The following is an 18503-nucleotide window of genomic DNA, read 5'->3' as shown; positions in this document are numbered from 1 at the left end:
AAGTGAGAAAGATAAGACATGCGTGTTATTTTGACCACAGAGCAGGACAGGTCAAGACCAGAAGCCAAATTGTTTCTGGTGCATTGATCACGGGAAACGGTGGTAGCTGGGTTTTGGTGGTGGTGATTTGGGGACAGGCTATCACTGTGTAGCCCTAGCTGGCCTAGAACTCCCAGTGTAGGTACGTTGGTCTTGAACTTTCTGAGCTCCTAATGCCTCTGCCTTGAGGTATTGGGATCACAGGCTCTTGTGATCATGCTGGGCAGTGGCTTTTTTTTCCATAGGTATATAAACTATTTATTAACCTCAGAGGCCCAGGGACTCATTTCTTCTTGGCCATACTTAAGAAGTAAGGCCCCTGGCAGCCAGTGGTCTTGGTGTGCTGACCTCAGACATAAAGACCCCCGAAATGGCACAGCCACCCATGGACTCTTCTGTCGCTCCAGGTCCTCACGTAGCTTGTTGTCCAGACCATTGGCCAGACCCTGACTGTACTGTCCATACTTCACATCCTCTGTCTGTTTAAGAACCAGTCTGGGATCTTGTACTGCTGTGGATTCTGCAGGATGGCGCTCACATGTTCCACCTCGTCCTCTGTGAGCTCTCCCGCCCTCTTGGTGAGGTCAATGTCCACTTTCCTCAACACCACATGACCACATCTCCACCCTACACCCTTAATGGCAGTGATGGCAAAGGCTATTTTCTGCCGCCCATCAGTGTTGGTGTTGAGTACTTGCCAAACGTGCTGGAACTTCTCACAGATCCCTAGAGACGTGGCGGTAGCGCCATTGGTGGCGGCACAATCAGTGGCGTGTAGGCCTCCCGTGCAAGCTGGACCGTGGACTTCTAATCACTTTAGTTGTGTTACCTATTCCTGTGGGGATGTGGATAAACATCTACTCACCCCAGGAAAGCACCCATGACAGATCAAAGGAACAATGCCATTCAAATACAGTTTGGTAAGTCTCTCATGCCGCAAGGGTAGCAACCTCCCAGGGAGGATATAGTCCTCCCTTCAGTTAGCTTCCCACCTATCTCCATACTTTTGCATCTCTCAAGACTAGATGCAGCATAACAGGGTTATATACAGCTCAGAAGGGAGTGAGAGGGGGTATCTTAGGTCTACCGGCCCTCCCCACTCCTTCCGTGTATGAGGGAACATCAGAAGCCCAGACTTGTGAGCGTGGGGAGCCACAACTGCTCTGATTAAGGAGGTGATGGCCCAGATCTATCCTGAGAGCAGAGTTCCATGACAGGCTTCCTGTACTGTGGCTTGATTCTTTCAAGGAGCTGAAACGCTTTCTCCACATGGCGAGAAGTTCTTCTCATTGCAAATTCAGGGACGCTGTCCCATTGTCTCCGACCACATGAGCTGATCCAGGGCCTCACATCTGTTATCTGTCCCTCCTAGTTGCCTGTCGTGTTCTGATTTAGTGAACACGTCATGGCTGTCCTCAGCTGAATCAGGCGAATGTGTAGCAGAGGCGGCCAAGGACAGGCAGTTCCGTGGCACGGTGTGAAAACCTCCCCTCAGGTTGACAGTCACCGATTAATCACCGCTCCGAGGACAGCCGCCCAAGTGCTGACGAGTCCAGTCCATCTCATAACATCAGCATTCAGCTCAGATTTCTAAATGTTGTCCAGGATGCTGTAACGAAAGGCTCTATTCAGTGCTTTGCTGAAGCACACGTGCACACATGCGTGTGGGGGTCCCTTGACCTTAGCGTTGTTCCTCCAATGCCATGTCCCTTGTTTCATTGTGAGGTAGGTTTCTCACTGGTTTCAAGCTCTCTAGTTAAGCTAGGCTGGTTGACCTGGAAGCCCCAGGGATCCCTCTTTCTCTGCACCCTCCCCCAGTGATTACAGTGATGGGATTACAGGTTCTTGGAATCTAAGTCAGTTCCTCTTGCTTGAGCACCAAACATTTTTTGGGCTGAGCTATCTCTCTGGCCCTCTTCAAAAGCCCTCTTGGCTAGTGTTCTGGAGATTATCATTAACCCCACTCCTCTCTATAGATTCTTTTCTTCCGACTCTTTTTTTGAAAACTGAGACATATATAAGCCTCTCCTCTCCACTGAGACTCCTCTTGCTCTCACAGTTGAACAGGAAGTATATATAAAATTTCAATTTGATCATTGCTACATGACCCTAGTGGAAACTTGAACTCACTGAGAGAGCAGATAGCTAACTTTGCTTCTTCTCTTAAAATTCTTTCCTCGTAGGAAAATTAGTCACTTTGAGGTAAGACAAAAGGAAAAAAATCAAATGAAAGCTATTTTTAACCATGATCAATTAGCATTCAACACCAAGCACAAGGCTTCCTTTTTTTTTTTTTTTTTTTTTAACTTGTGATCTATCTTTAAAAGGACTCTCCAGGGCTGGGGAGATGGCTCAGTGTCTAAGAGCAATGACTTCTCTTCTAGAGGACCCAGGTTCGAATTCCAGAACCCACATGGCAGTTCACAGATGCCTGTAACTCCAGTTCCAGGGGATCTGATGCCTTCTGACCTTAACAGGCACCAGGCACACACACATAGATACAAGTAGTCAAAATACCTAATTTTTTTTTAAAAATAATGTTTTTCTTTCCTTTCCTTTTCTTTCTTCTCTTCTTTCTCTTTCTTTCTCTTTCTTTCTTTCTTTCCTTCCTTCCTTCTTTCTCTCTCTCTCTCTCTCTCTCTCTCTCTTTCTTTCTTTCTTTCTTTCTTTCTTTCTTTCTTTCTTTCTAATAAGGACTCTGCCACTTCTGAACTGAAGCCTAGAGAAGTACTTCCATAGAATCCCTGAATGTCCACGGGCCGGCTAGCCTGGTGTATCCATCAGTGAACAGGAAAGGTGGAAAGTGAAGACAGACACTGAGGCTGTCTTCTGGCATTCACATACTTGAATATGCAGGCATGTACAGATGCACACACACAATGTACACACTCAGACACATATACACAGACACACACCATATGCATTCACACACAAACATATACATACAGACACACATACTCACACACATACACATTGACACACACATGCATCATGCAACAACAACAAAAAGAAGATAAAAAAAGATTTTCATGATTCAGGATTTCACTGCCTTTAACTTCCTCAATACCTTATAGGATATTATCCAACTTTTTTTTCTACATAATGTATTCTATGCTCTCTAGAACCTGTGTCGTCTCATAAGCTTCTAATGTTCTGTCTACACTGTTCCATGGATGTCCATCAGCTACACATGACTATTGATAGCTAAATGTTTATAGAGGAGAGAAAGCCGGTGTGTCAGACACACTGCGCTTCAAGCTCTCGGTTGCCACATGGCTGTTGGTTCCATCTTGAGATCACAGATGCTGATTATTTCTGTGAACCCAGCTTGTTCTAGCAGACAGTGCTGGCTTAGGTGGTCCTTTCCAGGTGAAAGATGACAAGGTTGACACACAGAGTTGGTATGGGCTACTGTAACCCTCTTACTTACTTATTGGTGTTTTGAGACAGGATTTCTCTGTGTGGTTCTATCTGTCCTCTCTCTGTATAACAGGCTATCCTTGAACTCACAAAGATCTTCCTGCCTCAGCCTCCCAGGTACTGGGATTAAGGACGTGAGCCCCTCCCACTGCCTCCTGCCACCAGGCTTATTGTAATCCTCTTGTGTCTTTGTATCTCTGACACTGCCTCTCTGGCTGATTGCTGTGGCTCCTGAGACTGTCACTTTTAAAATGTGCAAGTGATTGGATTAGGCTCTCCTTAGAAAGGCCCCCTTGGTTTCTCTTGAGATCCACAGTTTGCAAACCAGCAGAAACTGGTATCTGAGATACTCCATGACCCTGTAATCGCCATGCCTGACAGAACGTTGGCACGGGGTTCTGTGCTTACTCCAGTGCTTACTCCAGTGAAGAAATGGGTGAGAGAGAGGTGAGAGCCAGCTCCTTAGCCTTTGAAACAGCTCCCTCCACAGGTCAAAGAAAAGTGCTGCAAGACTAAGTCGGGGGTCCGGGAAGAAGCTGGTTAAGATGGCTTGAACCTCTAATTCCAGATTCCAGAGCCTAAGTTAGTTCAAGGACTGCCTGAGTGACCTAGTGAGACTCTGCTTTAAAACACAAAAGGGGCAAGGAGATAGAGAGAGGTGGGGGAAAGGGAGATACAGAGAGATTCCTTACACCTATGAATGTCTGTCCTCTCTACTTCGTGCCCTGCTTCCATGTCAAAAGATGAGAAAGGAAAAAAAAAAAGACAGGTCATTGTGTCAGAGGGAATGCTGTGACATTTCAAACCCCAAAGGACTATAGAACCATTCAGTCTAACTCCCTCACATCCCTGGACTGAATATAACCACTCCATTTGGCTTTCAATACAAATATGCTCGTGTGTGTGTGTGTGTATGTGTGTATGTGTGTGTGTGTGTGTGTGTGTGTGTGAGAGAGAGAGAGAGAGAGAGAGAGAGAGAGAGAGAGAGAGAGAGAAAGAGAAATTAAAGTGGAAAGGCATAGGTAAGTGTAGTAGGATTTTTTTGAACTATTACCTCCCAAACAATAACACAAAGACTTCTTAATAATTATGAAAAGTTGGCTTTAGCTTAGGCTTATTCCCAACTAGCTCTTCGACCTTAAATTAACCCATTTATATTAACCCATGTTCTGCCACGTGGCTTGCTACCTCTCCTCCATACTGTACTGTCTGACTTGCTCTGCATTTTGATGACAAATCCCATCTTTCTTCTTCCCAGAGTCCCTGCTTCTTCCTGGAAGTTCCGCCTATCCTCTCCTGCCTACCTATTGGCCAATCAGGTCTCTATTAAACCAATCAGAAGATACTTTGGCAGCGATCCATCTTCACAGTGTCCAAAAAGATTGTCCCACAACAGCTAAGTGACTTGAGTAAGGTCACAGAACTTAGGAGAGTCAGAGGGAAGATGAGAATGCAACCTACCCTTTGGGGCTCCCCACTAGGCTCTGCCCTCCACACAGTGCCCTGAGTGCACCAAGCAGGACTGAGAGGAGCAGAGGAAGGCAGGAGGGAAAAGACACAAGAACAGAAAAAGTCTGTTTGTCTGGATTAAAATATATCACGATGACCACCACCACCACTTTCAGCTTTTTTGTTTTGTTTTGTATGGCTTCTGAAGGTGGAATTCAGGTCCCTGTGCTCACCAGGACTGAAGTATTTCCTCAGGTTTTGAATACTAATGCCATCTAAGCAGAGGAAAGTAGGCAGCCATTTGACTGCCCACTCTGAAATTCTTTATGGCATTTCCATGTGTACTTTTTTTTTTTTAAGCTTCCTCACCCCCATCCCTGGACCCTTTCTCTGTCCCGTGATTTGAGCCCTAGTATTTCCTCTTCTACTTGCATATCGAATTCTAATTGACAGGAGGCTGGAGCCAGACTGCCCCAACCTTTAGGAACCTCTGCATTAACTCAAGAAATGAGTTTCGTGTCCTGTAGTGGCCACATGTTCCTCGTCAGCCTGGTCCAAATCTAGACTGTTTGCTGAAACATCCTGACATTCCGAAGATTTCACCTGGCCTAGACTACGAAAACAGTGAAACAGACTTTGACAAGGAGTTTAAACAGAACTCTCAAGTGATTTCATCCCCACCCCCCCTCCCCACTGTATCCTAGACAGTCAAGAGTTAAAGCAGGGGTTTGAAAATGGTTCACATTCTTCTGGCTTCTAGAAAATTCTCCACGTCAAGAACTTTGGCATAAGGGTGTGGAGTTTGAGGTCGTATAGATCTGGTTTCAAACAGGTTGTCATGGAGTTGTGTTCCTGTAATGAGGCTATATGCTGTCTCCCGACGATACTCGTCGAATGTAAGGACGGTAAAGATACCTGTCGTTGCCTGAAGCCACACTGACTGAGGAGCAACATGTGATCCATGAGTGCGGATTACTTATGTGACTTTGAGTAAAGCCCCGCCCCCCCGTGTGTGTGTGTGTGTGTGTGTGTGCACGCATGTGTGCCCATGTGTATAACTGTCATTCCTCAGAGATCCCCCAACTTGCTTTTAGAGATGGGATCTCTCACTGGCTTGGAACTTGACAAGTAGGCCAAGTCACCAGTGAGCCTCTGGAATCCACCCACACCCCAGTCCTTGGTGCTGAGTTAAAGCACACACCACGACATCCAACTTTTCAGTTTTCTTTTGTTTTGTTTTGCATGACTTCTGGGGATGGAATTCGGGTCTTTGTGCTTGCAAGGACCAAAGTAGTTCCCCAGATTTTGAGTCTTAGAAAATGCCCTCGCTTTCCAGTCATGTGGCCCTCCTCTCAGAACAAGTCCCCTGGTTCTCTTATTTTCCTTATCTGTATCACGGGGCTGTTGAGCGACTTTCCCATAGATGTGAGGACAAATTGAGATAATGCATGTCCCATGCCTACACAGGACCGGCACCTGCTAAACATTAGCCATTATGTCCTAATGTCCTGTGATTTCTTTACATGTGCCTTAGCATCCTTGGGGGGTGCCAAACAAGCTGGTTTAAAGTCCTTGATCAAATCAGCTGCCGGGGGCAGCACTGGCACTGTCCTCTCCACTGGTGTCACCCCAGCGGGCTCAGCGAGTCAGGCATCGACTTTTATGAATCTGAGATGCTTGAAATATTGTAGGAGACTGTCAAAGAATACTTAGGCCACTCCGAAAAAGGGCCGTTCTTAATTTTCATCTTTCCTGCAAGTCAGAAAGATATATACTCTCCCCGTAATGGCAGTTTCCTCGTTCTGAAGTTATGGCAGGTTGGTGATACAATAAACAGCACCCTGTCATAAGGAGCGCATAAAACACGGCCTGACGTTTCTTTAAAAGTAAAAAGAAACATGACTGCAGCAGGTGACCTTTCTCGGAGGGCACAGCTGTTTTGTGTGGTTAGAGGGACCCGTGGTTTCATACTCAGGGGCTACGATATATGGCTGGCTTTTCACAAAGTGTTTCCATGAGAAATTACAGTATGTTCCTGAGGGAAGCACCCCATTCTTCGGCACTCTCGTTAGGCAGGCAGAAAGGTTGCTCTCTTGATGTTTTCCAAATGATAGCGTGATCAATGCATGCTGTTTGGAAATTCTTGAGTGTAGGGAGTGAGAGTGGTTTTTCGGGGGGAGGGGGATCTCTTACTTCCTTGTGGAGTTTCTTCACTCAAAATATGACGCTTCTGTGGGTCTGGACCAGAAGTTTCTGCGGGAAGATTTAAAATAACCGGTTTGTGAGAGGTGCTGGATGCTTTTCATTCCATCCGCAGGTGTTTATTTCTCATATAAAACATTATTTGTGTAACGAATTAAAAGAGTCACAAAAATGTCACTGGTTTAAAGCACAGGACCACAAATTGTGTTGACACTGGCTATTTTCTTCTATCACTGACTCTCCAAATTATTTTTAACACATTTCCTTTACCTCATGATAAAATTAGAAGGAGTATTACCTGTCCTTTTCATTTTTTTTTTCCTTCCAGTTCCCCTAAGCATCCCTTGTAACTGAAAACATCCCTGTGAAGTCTCTGGCCCCCTCCTCCTCTTCCTCTCGCCTCTAAATTAGAATAATAAGCCCTTTGAGAAGGGAGCTTGGCAGCCTCAGCACAGGACACAGGGAGCCTGTGCCAATTACCGCTGGCCCTCGTGCCAGTGCAAGAGTGGGCTCTTGATGCTCAGGTCCAGGCCTGACCACTAACCTGTCGACAGCTGGACTCGGGGTGCTCATCCCTCTATGGTAAGAGACTTGTACTGATTTATCTCTGGGTGTCCTGTTTGTCCCCTGTGTGACCAAAACTAAGCATATGCAGAGTGGTTGGCTTGGTTTGGAAGTGCAAGTGAAGACCCTGAAACAGTTGACTTATTGGTAATTAGACCACACCGGTATTGAACCCGTGACCTCAGCCTCATTAGAGCTACATTCAAGCCAATGGAGCTGACCAGAAACAGACTCGGAGCAGTGAGTGATAGAGAGGCCTTTGGTGCCAGGTCAAAGGCCTATTTACACTACTCAGTGGTGTAAGTGGATTCTTATTCTCCCATGGTAAAAGCAGCAGCAGCAGCCAATGGGATGTCTCGATGGACAGTATCCTACACTCTGCTTCTGCACACGGTCACCCAGTACTGCCGTCCCATCCGGCTGTCTGACATACTTCTCCCTGCAGCACAGCGTTAACAAGAGCAGAAAAAAGGGTTTGAACAGGAACACCCCCTTCCCCCAGTTGCTAATGGCTTACAGCAACAAAAACATTGGGTCAAAGTCCATTCCTTTACAAGAGATTCCCGTGAAAGTGATATTCTTTGATTTAAAAAGAATTCAAGTCTACACTGATAGCCATAGTTAATTATTATTTTGACCCCTTGCCTTGCAAGGAAATCTAAGCTCTGGTGATGAAGTCCCCTTTTAGGAAGGAAGGAAGGAAGGAATGGACTTCCGGGCAGCAGAGGAAGACCTCAGATGGTGAACGGCCCCTCATGCAATGCCTAGGAGCTGTGGACTAAAGGCTCCACGTGTGAGGAAATTAGCAGCATTTCCAGTCTGGGGGAATAATGGTTACAGAGTCACCAGTCGTGGAGTAGAGGTAGATTCCTACTTCAGACACACTCAAGGTTCAGGTGGAAATGTGAGGAGAAACTACTACAGTTCTAGGGGATAATTAGGTCATTCTCGAGCCACGGTTGAAGGACTCGATAGGTTTATAAAAAGGTACAAAAAAATCATAAAAGGTGGGATAATTTGACTCCGTCAGACTTATGAAAACAAATGCCTACAATATCTATATTAAATAGTAAATAACATTAAAAGGTATCTTAGTCACTGTTCTATTACTGTGATGATTCACTGTGGCCAAGGCAACACTTATAAAAGAAAGCATTTCACTGGGCCTTGCTTATAGTCCATTGTACAGTCCATGGAGAGACTTAGTCCATGACCATCATTGTGGGGGGAAAGGCAGCAGACAGGTGGGGTGTTGAAGAAGTAGCTGAGAGCTACGTCCTGATCAGCAAGAGAGAGAGAGAGAGAGAGAGAGAGAGAGAGAGAGAGAGAGAGAGAGGAGAGCTCAAAGTCCAGCCCTAGTGACAAACTTCCTCCCACAAGGCCACACCTCCTAATCCTTGTAATCTTTTTAAACAGTCTCACTCTCTGGTGACCAAATACGAGCCCACGAGGGCCATTCTTATCTAGACCACCACAAAATGCAAATAGGGAATTATTTGGAAAGGAAGAAAATGGGGCTTGGAGAGATGGATGGCTCCGCGGTCACGGTGCTGGTTACGAAAGCACAAGGACTTGAGTTCAATCCCGGCACTCACATGTAAGCCAGATACATGTTTATAATTGCAGCTCTGGGGAGGGGGAGTCAGGACGGTTCCTGGGGCTCGCTGGCCAGTCCCTGTAGAGAAGTCAGTGCGCTCCTGATGCAGTGAGAGACTCTAGCCCAAAAAGTATGATAGCGATTGAGGAAGACCTCTGATGTCAACATATGGCTTCCACATGTGCTCACATGTACACATGTATGTACACACACAGGCAAACATATGCACACATTAAAAAAAGAATCAAGACAAAGATGGACAGCTTAACAGAAAACAAAAGAAAGGAACATTTTATGTAAGCAAAAATAAAATAGCCAGTCAATCCACGAACTGTATTTTACTTTCTTGATAAATGTACAAATAATTGCACATTAAAAAAATAAAAAGCCAATTTTTCATTCAAAAAAACTGTCAAAGATAAAAATGCTGGCAGTGTCACAGGGAAATGAGTAATCTTTTTATATCATTTGTGGTTTTGCAAGTTGCTATAACTTTTCTAGAGTGCTACTTGGCAATGAGAAGGAAAGCATTAAAATTTTACATGTGCTGTGACCAGAAATTTGACTTGCAGTTATCAATCCAAGAAGACCCATCACGAGAGGTACAAAGACGTTGCTGTCAGAGCGCCCATCAGAGTGTTTTTCTGGTAATGAAATGTTGGGAACATTTTATGTCTCCTACAATAGACAGAGAGTTGGGAAACCCACCGTGGTGCACAATGTGTCATTAAACTCCATGCAAGTGTGGCTTACTACAGCAAGAGATATATTTCATATTATGGAAAATTTCACCCTTCTTGCTAAGGAGTAAAGCACCTTCAGACTTAAACTGTTGTAAATTATATGTGCATAGAAGAAGATGGCAGAAAAAAAAACATATGCTATGCCTCAAAACAGTCATCATATTCTAAACGGCTCTTTGTTGTGTTTCTTCACACTGAACACTGGAAGAACGATAAGGGAAGCTCTGTGTTTTGTCTCCTGGACCATAGCTAGCACAGGTTAATCGTGAAGATTAAATGGAATAAGGTCTGCGGAAATCCCTCAACACGGGGCTAGCGGACAAGGCAGCTTCAGGACCTCACTTTGAACTTGAATCTAAAAAGTCACCAAATTGTCAGGTTCTTTCTGACCTGTAGTAAACACCACTTCCCAAGCCAGTGGATTGTATGAGCCCCACCCATGATCTCTCTTACTGTTCCTCCAGTTTCTTTACATTTAAAAAATACCTGCAGATCTCTCCAATAGGATAGAATAGGGGAATTCAATTTTTCCTTCTAAGACAATTCTTTGTGTTTGTGTGTGTGTGTGTGTGTGGCCGTAGGTTGATGTTGGGCGTCTTTCCCAATTACTCTCCATCTCATTTTTTATTTTATTACGTATTATTATTGTGTATGTATACATGATGTGTGTGTTGGGGGTACATGTGGACATCAGAGGACCACCTTGTGACATCACTTCTCTTCTCCCACCTTTAGGTGGGTTCTGGGGGTCAAACCCAATTGCCAGGCTTGCATGACAAGTGCCTTTACCCCCGAGTCATCTTGCTGGACCTTCACCTTGTTTTGAGACCGTGTCGCTTACTGAACCTGTCACTTGAGTATTCAGCCGGACTGGCTGGCCAGCAAGCCCCAGATATCCTCCTGTCTCTCCTTGGTCCAGCACTAGAATTGCAGATGTCTGGCTTTCCAACTGTATAGTGGATAGTAAGGTCAGGTCTTCATGTTGGCCCGACAAACATGTAACTGGGCCTTCTCTCCAGCCTCTCTAAGAACATCCCAATCATATCCACTTCCACCGCACTGTATCCTGAGCTCCAGGGAGACTTCCGCACACATCCTGGTAGGATAACGTGCGGCAGTGGTTCTACCTTTCCATACCTTGCTAGCTTCAGCCGCACTAGTGGTGGTAGCCGTTAGGCTACGCAAGAGTTAGGAACTGTAATGTGCAAAGCTGCAACTCCGAAGTGAAACATAAGCTTTGCCTACAATCGACTTTGGAACCCAAAGGAGGGTTCTGCTGCCCAGAAGGGACAAAAGGCTTGTTTGGCAGGTGAAAGGTGAACACTGAGGCAGTGGGGAGGTAGGGGAAGGCAAGAGCAGGCCTAGAGGATGGTGCTGGAGTTGTCAAAAAGGCTCTTTTCCCATAAGCACCCTGGGTTCCCATTCTTGGGCAGTCATAAGAAAGGAGCAGTGTACAGAAACGGAAGAAGCACTTGGGACGAAATGTCTTCTAAAGAGCTGGGGTGTAACACACCACTCCTTTAAAATCTTATTTATTATTGGTGTGTGGGCACATGTGGAGGTCAAAGGACATCCATGTGGAGTTGGTTCTTCTTTTTTTTTTTCCTATCTTCATACGAATTCTGGGGATCCAACTCAGGTTGTCAGACTGGGTTACAAGCACCTTTATTCACGGGACCATGTCACAAGCCCGATGCGCTGCTTTGTTGGCAGAATATGTGTGTAGGGTGTATGTGTAGTGTGCGTGCATGAAGGCTGATGTGCGTGTGCGTATTCACAACATCAGGGAGTTTCTGTAGGTGTGTGTTTGGAGTTAAGGTTTGTTTTTTTTTTTTTTCTCCTGCCCCGCTCCTGTGCAACGCTGGCAGCTGAAGGACAGAACAACACCCCCCTTTCATAACAACAAAGAGGTAGCAAGAGAAAGGTGGCAGGACGGCGGGGGTCGGGGAGGGGGGGGAACCAGAGAGCAGTGTTGTACAGTGACAACCGCTTTATTCTGTGCATCTCAGAATCCTCTCAGTTCTGGGGAGTGAGGGGTTGGGAGTTTGAGTGTAGCAAGGAGAGTAGACCAATTCGGGCCAAATCTGGATGATTGCTACCAATGTAACTTTCTTTTCAAAGCAGGGTTAAGTGTCCTGGGAAAATGTGTGATACAGACAAGTGTTACTTTCTATGATTGATGCAGCTGGCTACAGTTTGGCACTAATGAGGCCATGGCCGAGGCAACTGGCTCTGTCCCCTCGGGAGCTGTTAGCGTCTCATGGCTCCAAATGTGAGGTGACACTTTACCCTTGCACCTAGTAGAGATTGGGTGAGAGAGTATGGTGGCCTGCTTCAGTTTTAGCGCCTTTCCCATGCCCCTGCATTCCCCTCTCGCACAGTGCCCCTGCACCGAGTGTTCTAGGAGCTGATTTCTACAATCTGGCCATCCAGTCTCTGACATCATCTCAAGATCTGCATTGTCCTTCAGAGTCGGCAGCCACCTGCACAGATTCCAAATTGCTTCACTGGAAAGGAGATTTTCTACCAATCGGTTTTCACAGGCTTACTCGAAGAAAAGCCAGAGGCTGGAGAGAGGGCTCAATGGTTAGGAGTACTGGTTGCTCTTATAGAGGACCCTGGTTCAATTCCCAGCACTAACGTGGTCACTCACAACTGTCTGCAATTCCAGGGGATCTGAAACCATTTTCTCTCCATGGGCACTGTAAGCATGTAGTGTACAGACAAACATTCATGTAAGCATTCATATACAAAAAGCAAAACAAACAAACAAACAAAAACAAACCAACAAAAACAAAGCCAGGCCTCTATTACCCTATTGTCTGACATCGTGACTAGCATCTTCCACAAAACAGCTCCTAAGAATTTTGTGATGTGGGGCTGGAGAGATGGCTCAGAAGTTAAGAATACTGGCCGCTCTTCCAGAGGCCCCTGAGTTCAATTCCCAGCAACCACACGTGGCTCACAACCATCTGTAATAAGATTTGGTGCCCTCTTCTGGCCTGCAGGCAGAACACTGTATACAAAATTAATAAATAATTTTTTCTTTAAAAAAAAAGCTGGTGACCTAAAGCCAAGTGCCTATTGACAGGAGTGCTTTGCCTGTGTCTACTGAAGCCTACATCTGGAAGCATCCTGCCTGACTGCATCCTCCTGAACTCGTTTGAACTATTCCTCATCGTTCCTGTCTCTCTGGTTCTATTAGCTGTGAGGCCTGGACCCTCACCTCTAACCAGTCTGGCACATAGACACAAGGACACAGCAAAGGGTCCAAGGCTTCTGAGGTAAAATCTCAGGAATCAAAACTGCCATATAAGCTCACCAGGGCTGTCCCTCTCCTTGTCTTCCCCTCTCCTTGTGTGACTGTCTTCCTCGGAGAACCTCTCTTCACATGCTTGCAGCTTCTCTGAGTGCCCTCCTCCAGACTTGGCAGACTCAGTGGCAAGGCCACCTTCTCTAGAACCCTCAGATTTGCTGGAAAGACGCCTTCTAGTAAGTCTACTTCTTAGAACAAACGTCATTGGCTTAGGGTGCAATGATTGACAGGCCTGTGTGTCTATTATTGTAGCTTCCTTGTATGTGTTTGACATGGAAGAATCTTGACAACCACAAATGATAACAGTGACTGCAGTTCCCCCTTAGCCTCTCTAATACTCAGCTGGCCAGTTCCTCATCTACCTGGAGCCTGGCATGACCATGGAGTCTTCCAGAGGAGTCCAGAATAACACGCATGAAGTTAGAGGAGAAAAGACGTCTTCTTGTGAAATCCAACTACTGTCATAACAAGCATCATCTAGAAACTTCTTGGGTAGACAAGTAGAATGAATCAGGGGGATCAAATGCAAATTCAAGGTCTGGAGAATGGCTTAGCCTGGGAAGCCTCAGCCTGGTGTGCATGAGGACCTGAGTTCCATCTTCAGCCCCAGCAAGAAAAAAAAAAGCCGATGTAGAAATTGAATCTTGACCTGGCAGTGGTGGCACATGCCTTTAATCCCAGCACTCGGGAGGCAGAGGCAGGTGGATCTCTGCGAGTTCGAGGCCAGCCTAGTCTACAAGAGCTAGTTCCAGGACAGGCTCCAAAGCTACAGTGAAACCCTGTCTTGAGAAACAAAACGAAACAAACAAAAAAAGAATCTTGTAATCCCAATGCTTTGGGTGTGCAGACAGGAGGATCTCTGGGGCTTACTGATCTGTCAGTCTAGAAAAATCAGTGAGCTCCAGAATAAGAGACCCTGGCTCAAAACTATGGTAGAGTGTGACGGAAAAAGACAGCCAAGGTCAAAATCTGACCTCTATGCACACTCAAGCTCAGGGACACACACACACGCACGCGCGCACACACACACACACACAGACACACACAGTGCAAACCTAGTTTAAGCTTCCATTTCCATTTAAAATTCAGAGACTCACAAGAGAGCATTGCTTTGATCCTAACGATGTTCAATATCAGGGTCATCATAACCACGGAATCATAACTCGTTTGGCCTGTTAAAGAGCTGAGGTCACTATGCAGCCTGAACTACCAGGGTCAGGCCAGTAGTCTCCTCCCAAGGAGACTAACACGGTGGGAAATCCTAATAGACCAACTTTGGTGAGTCTCTTGACTAGGTTCTAGCCTCTGAGCTGGCAAGTAGTGGGCAGTCTGGTTTCAATCCTTTTTTTTTTTTTTTTCTGGAGTGTGAGTTGAGAATATTGGCTATCTACTGCTGTGTAACAAATCTCCCCAAACTCAGCAGCCTGGGACTCACAGTTCTGGGTCTCCACAGTCCTCAGACAGCATAACCTTGACCCCCTTCAGTTTCAGTCTTGGGCTGGCTGCAGTTGAGGTGTATGTCTGTGGTCGCCTGGGGAGGCATCTATGGCCAAGCTCCACGCAAGTGACTGCCGAAGAGCAGCCTCACCGTGTGGTTCTCTTGAGGAGGGTGCCTAGTGTGACAGCTGGCTTCCCTCAGAGTGAATACGTGAGTGAGCCAGGGAGACTGCCGAACAGGAAACTGACCTTTTGTCACCTAATCTCAGCAACGGCATCCTGTCACTTCTTCTGTGTTCTGTTTACTAGACGCGAGTCACGAGGGGTAGCCAACACATTTTAGGGGCGGGTTTTATGCAGGACGAGCGTGGTAGGAAGCTGAAGCATAGAAGTCATCTGTCGTGAGGAAAAACATAAAGTGCGGCCTAAAGCTAATTCTGAAACCTTAGGGGTGCAGAGAGCAGGAAACTGGGGGGCAGGGGTGGGGGTGGGGCTTAGTTTTACAAAGACTGGAGTCTTGACTGGAAAGTCAGGTATCTGGTCATTGAAGATTTGAGATTTAGCCTTAGTCTCGAGGAAGTCTGAGGCCTAAGAGTGATACAGAAAGCAGGACACGAACACATGTCATATGATTTCTGCCACATCCTGCAGTCATCGAAACAAATGCCTGTGGGAAGCGTTAGCTCCATTTCATAGACAAAGAAGCTGAGGCCCGGAGAGATTAAGTGTGTTTCTCGAGATTATGTGGTGTTGTGGTCATGTCTGTACAATGCTCTGGAAATGTACCAAAGCATTAAATTATATACCTGCAGCAGGCAAATTCTATGCTATGTGAATGGATATCTTAATCTACTAAAAACAAAATCACCACCAAAACCAACAACAAAACAATAAGGCCGGGCAGGCAGGATGTGGTAGGGTGGGAAATTTCAACTCTAACCAATCTTGGCTTGATGTTCAGTTGCTTGAGTTGTGATTTCAAAGCAGCACACGCTGGGTGGCTTCCATTGATGATGTTTGCGTTCCTGTGTTCTGGAGGCTGGGAGTCTGAGACCAGGTGAAGCCGTTTTCTCTGGAGGTCTTAGAATTTGGATGGTAGGTGGCCACCTTCCCTTCCAGGCCTTCATGTGGTCGTCTTTCTACATATTTATGTCCTCATCGCTTCTTGAGGGATACCACTCACGTGGGACCAGGACCCCTGAGCAGCCCCTTTTAAACCTTAGACCCCCTTTTCTCTCTCAGTGTAATTATGGTCTGAGTTACTGTGGCTACTTTAAAGAGACGTAATTCAGTCCACAATAAACTATAAAGATGTGTATTGGTTTTAGGCAATAGAAGAAAATAGAAGTCAGGTGGTGGTGGTGCACGCCTTTAATCCCAGCACTCAGGAGGCAGAGACAGGTAGATCTCTGTGAGTTTGAGGCCAGGCTGGTCTACAGAGCAAGTTCCAGGACAGCCAGGTCTGTTACATAGAGAAACCCTGCCTTGAAAAAACAAAAATAGATAGATATGTAGAAAGATAAATAGATAGATAGATAGAGTGAAAAAGGAAATGTGAATCACTATTGTGTTTTATAAAATTAAATCTGATGTTAAACATATAGGGTTATCATTATATACAGGTACACATATATACATATGTACATATGTATGAGATTTATTCTGGCTTTATGAGTTTAAAGACCTTCTTCCTTTCAGTTTTTAAGGGCAGGAGTTTATATAACCTAGGCTGGCCTTAAATTCGTTTGGTAGCTGAGGATGATCTCCAACTCCTCATCCTGCCCGCCCCTCCCAAGCACTGGGATTTGGAGGCGGGCATAACCTCACTATGTTCTAGCAGAACAGAAATGAGCACATTCTCATTCCTACAGATAAGCGTTTGTACAGGGCAATGACTTAAAATAAATAGCTCATCTTGCAATCTCGGGAGACTTCTCAAATACATTGGTTCAGAGCCCAAAAGGGTAAGAGCTGAGTTAAAAAAAAATAAAAGATAAATTACTAATATTTAATATCTGCTAGCATTCTTTATCACTAAGTGATAAGTGAAGCGAGAAAGCATTCAAAATGTTTCATAGATGTGAGCGTGATTTGAGATGTAATGCTATCTCCATTCTTGTCATGGCTTTCCTGATTGTTGCAAATGGACCTGGACTTGTGCTAAGAGAGAGGGCATCTCTGCTTGTGGGTGGTGGCTTCTCTTCTCTGGTTTTTCCGTGGTTTTTCTTCTGTGAATCACAGTGAGCAATCAGCATATGCAGAGAGAACACAAACGCGCGGTGTTACACGAGGAGCCGTGCAGAGGGCCGAGCTTGCAAAAGGTGCCGTCTTATTGGTTAATGTACTGGTGTTCTGATATGTTCAGTTTTGACACATGAGACATTTGATAGCACATTTAGCTTTTCTTGGAAGGCAATCCCCAGCTTTAAAGAACCAGATATGTGTGGACTCCCATATAATCAGGCTCAGAGGTTTACAGTCTGTCCTGGACTCCCCATTTGGTCCGTGTCATTGACATCTGACCACTGTGACCGACCTGACCACTGGTCTTGTTTTGGTTGGTTGGGGCCAGAACCCCAGACACAGGCCCACTGAAGGAAAACCTAGTATGTGCTTAAGGAGAATTCCAGGATAATTAGATCTAAACGCTTCCGCCTGGCTAACTAACCCACCGACTTCAAGGGCACTGGAGAAGCCCTGTTATCTCCTAACAGATCAACCACAGACCTTAGCATTGCTCAGGAAGAACCAAGTGTCACTTAAGACTGCCCTTTAGTCTGCTTCCTCCCTCAATTAGGAAAGCCTTTGCCGCACCAAGGCCAAATGAGTCTATAAAAAGGGTTTATTTACCATTTGGCACTTACCCGACGCCAGCACTGTGTATTCTCTCTCTCTCTCTGGTTCACATTTATTCTCTCTCCACACCCTGCTTCCCCATCTTTTAAACCAATTAGGGAACTGTAGGTTTGGCCCAAGTACCACAAAAGCTGTTCTTTTTGAGTACTGAATGTTTCAGTCAACAAGAAGAGGCCAGCCAAGAACCCTTTCTCTCAAAGACAAACAAAGGCGGCTAATGAGGGAGGTGGGAGGGCTGGAGGGGGGATGCGTTCTGGAGGCTTTAGGGGTTCTGTCGAGGAGATGGCATGATTTTATGCAAATCAGATTCCATGCACTGGGTCATCTCAGCCAAGAATCTTCGCCATCTTACAGCATTGGCCCACTGGATGGCAACAGAGAGCCATCTATGCCTCTGTCCCTGTAGTCGGACTATATTTAACTGATCACAGAAGGCAAATGTCCCCTCTCCTTCTCGTGGAACAATACTAAGAATTTTATACAAGAAGAACTTGATTCTTGCCTCAGTTCTTTTCTTCCGCCCTGGAGTGTGTTCACATTCAACTTCGGCCAGGTCTGTATTCTCATTTATTAGAAAAGTAAGCTGGGTATTTATGGTCAGATTTTTCACATCCTCAGGTCCAACCAGCAGAAGACAGAAATAATTTTTAAGAATCTAAATATATACTCAAACATACAGTTCTTCTTCCTTGTCATTTTTACCTAAAGAACATGGACTCACAACTACTTGCGTAACACTTATATTGTGTTAGGTGCTAAACATATCTGGAGATGATTCAAACCACATGGATGTTGTACAGACACGACACCATTTTGTAGAAGGGATTTCCGCATCAGCAGATTTGGGTGTCTAGGGTTCCTGGGACCTTTTCCCATGGAT

At 45.6% G+C, this 18503-nt stretch overlaps 1 pseudogene; it reads right to left on the bottom strand.

Moving 5' to 3' along the window:
* Positions 1-322: 322 nt before the first annotated feature.
* The window catches only part of LOC125392332 (small ribosomal subunit protein uS13 pseudogene), a 171763-nt pseudogene continuing 153582 nt past the window's right edge, over positions 323-18503 (bottom strand).

The sequence above is a fragment of the Myodes glareolus genome, chromosome 12 (genome assembly GCF_982192425.1).
Source record: "Myodes glareolus chromosome 12, mMyoGla1.1, whole genome shotgun sequence".
Taxonomy (NCBI): Eukaryota; Metazoa; Chordata; class Mammalia; order Rodentia; family Cricetidae; genus Myodes; species Myodes glareolus.
This window is presented reverse-complemented; position numbering and strand designations above follow the sequence as displayed.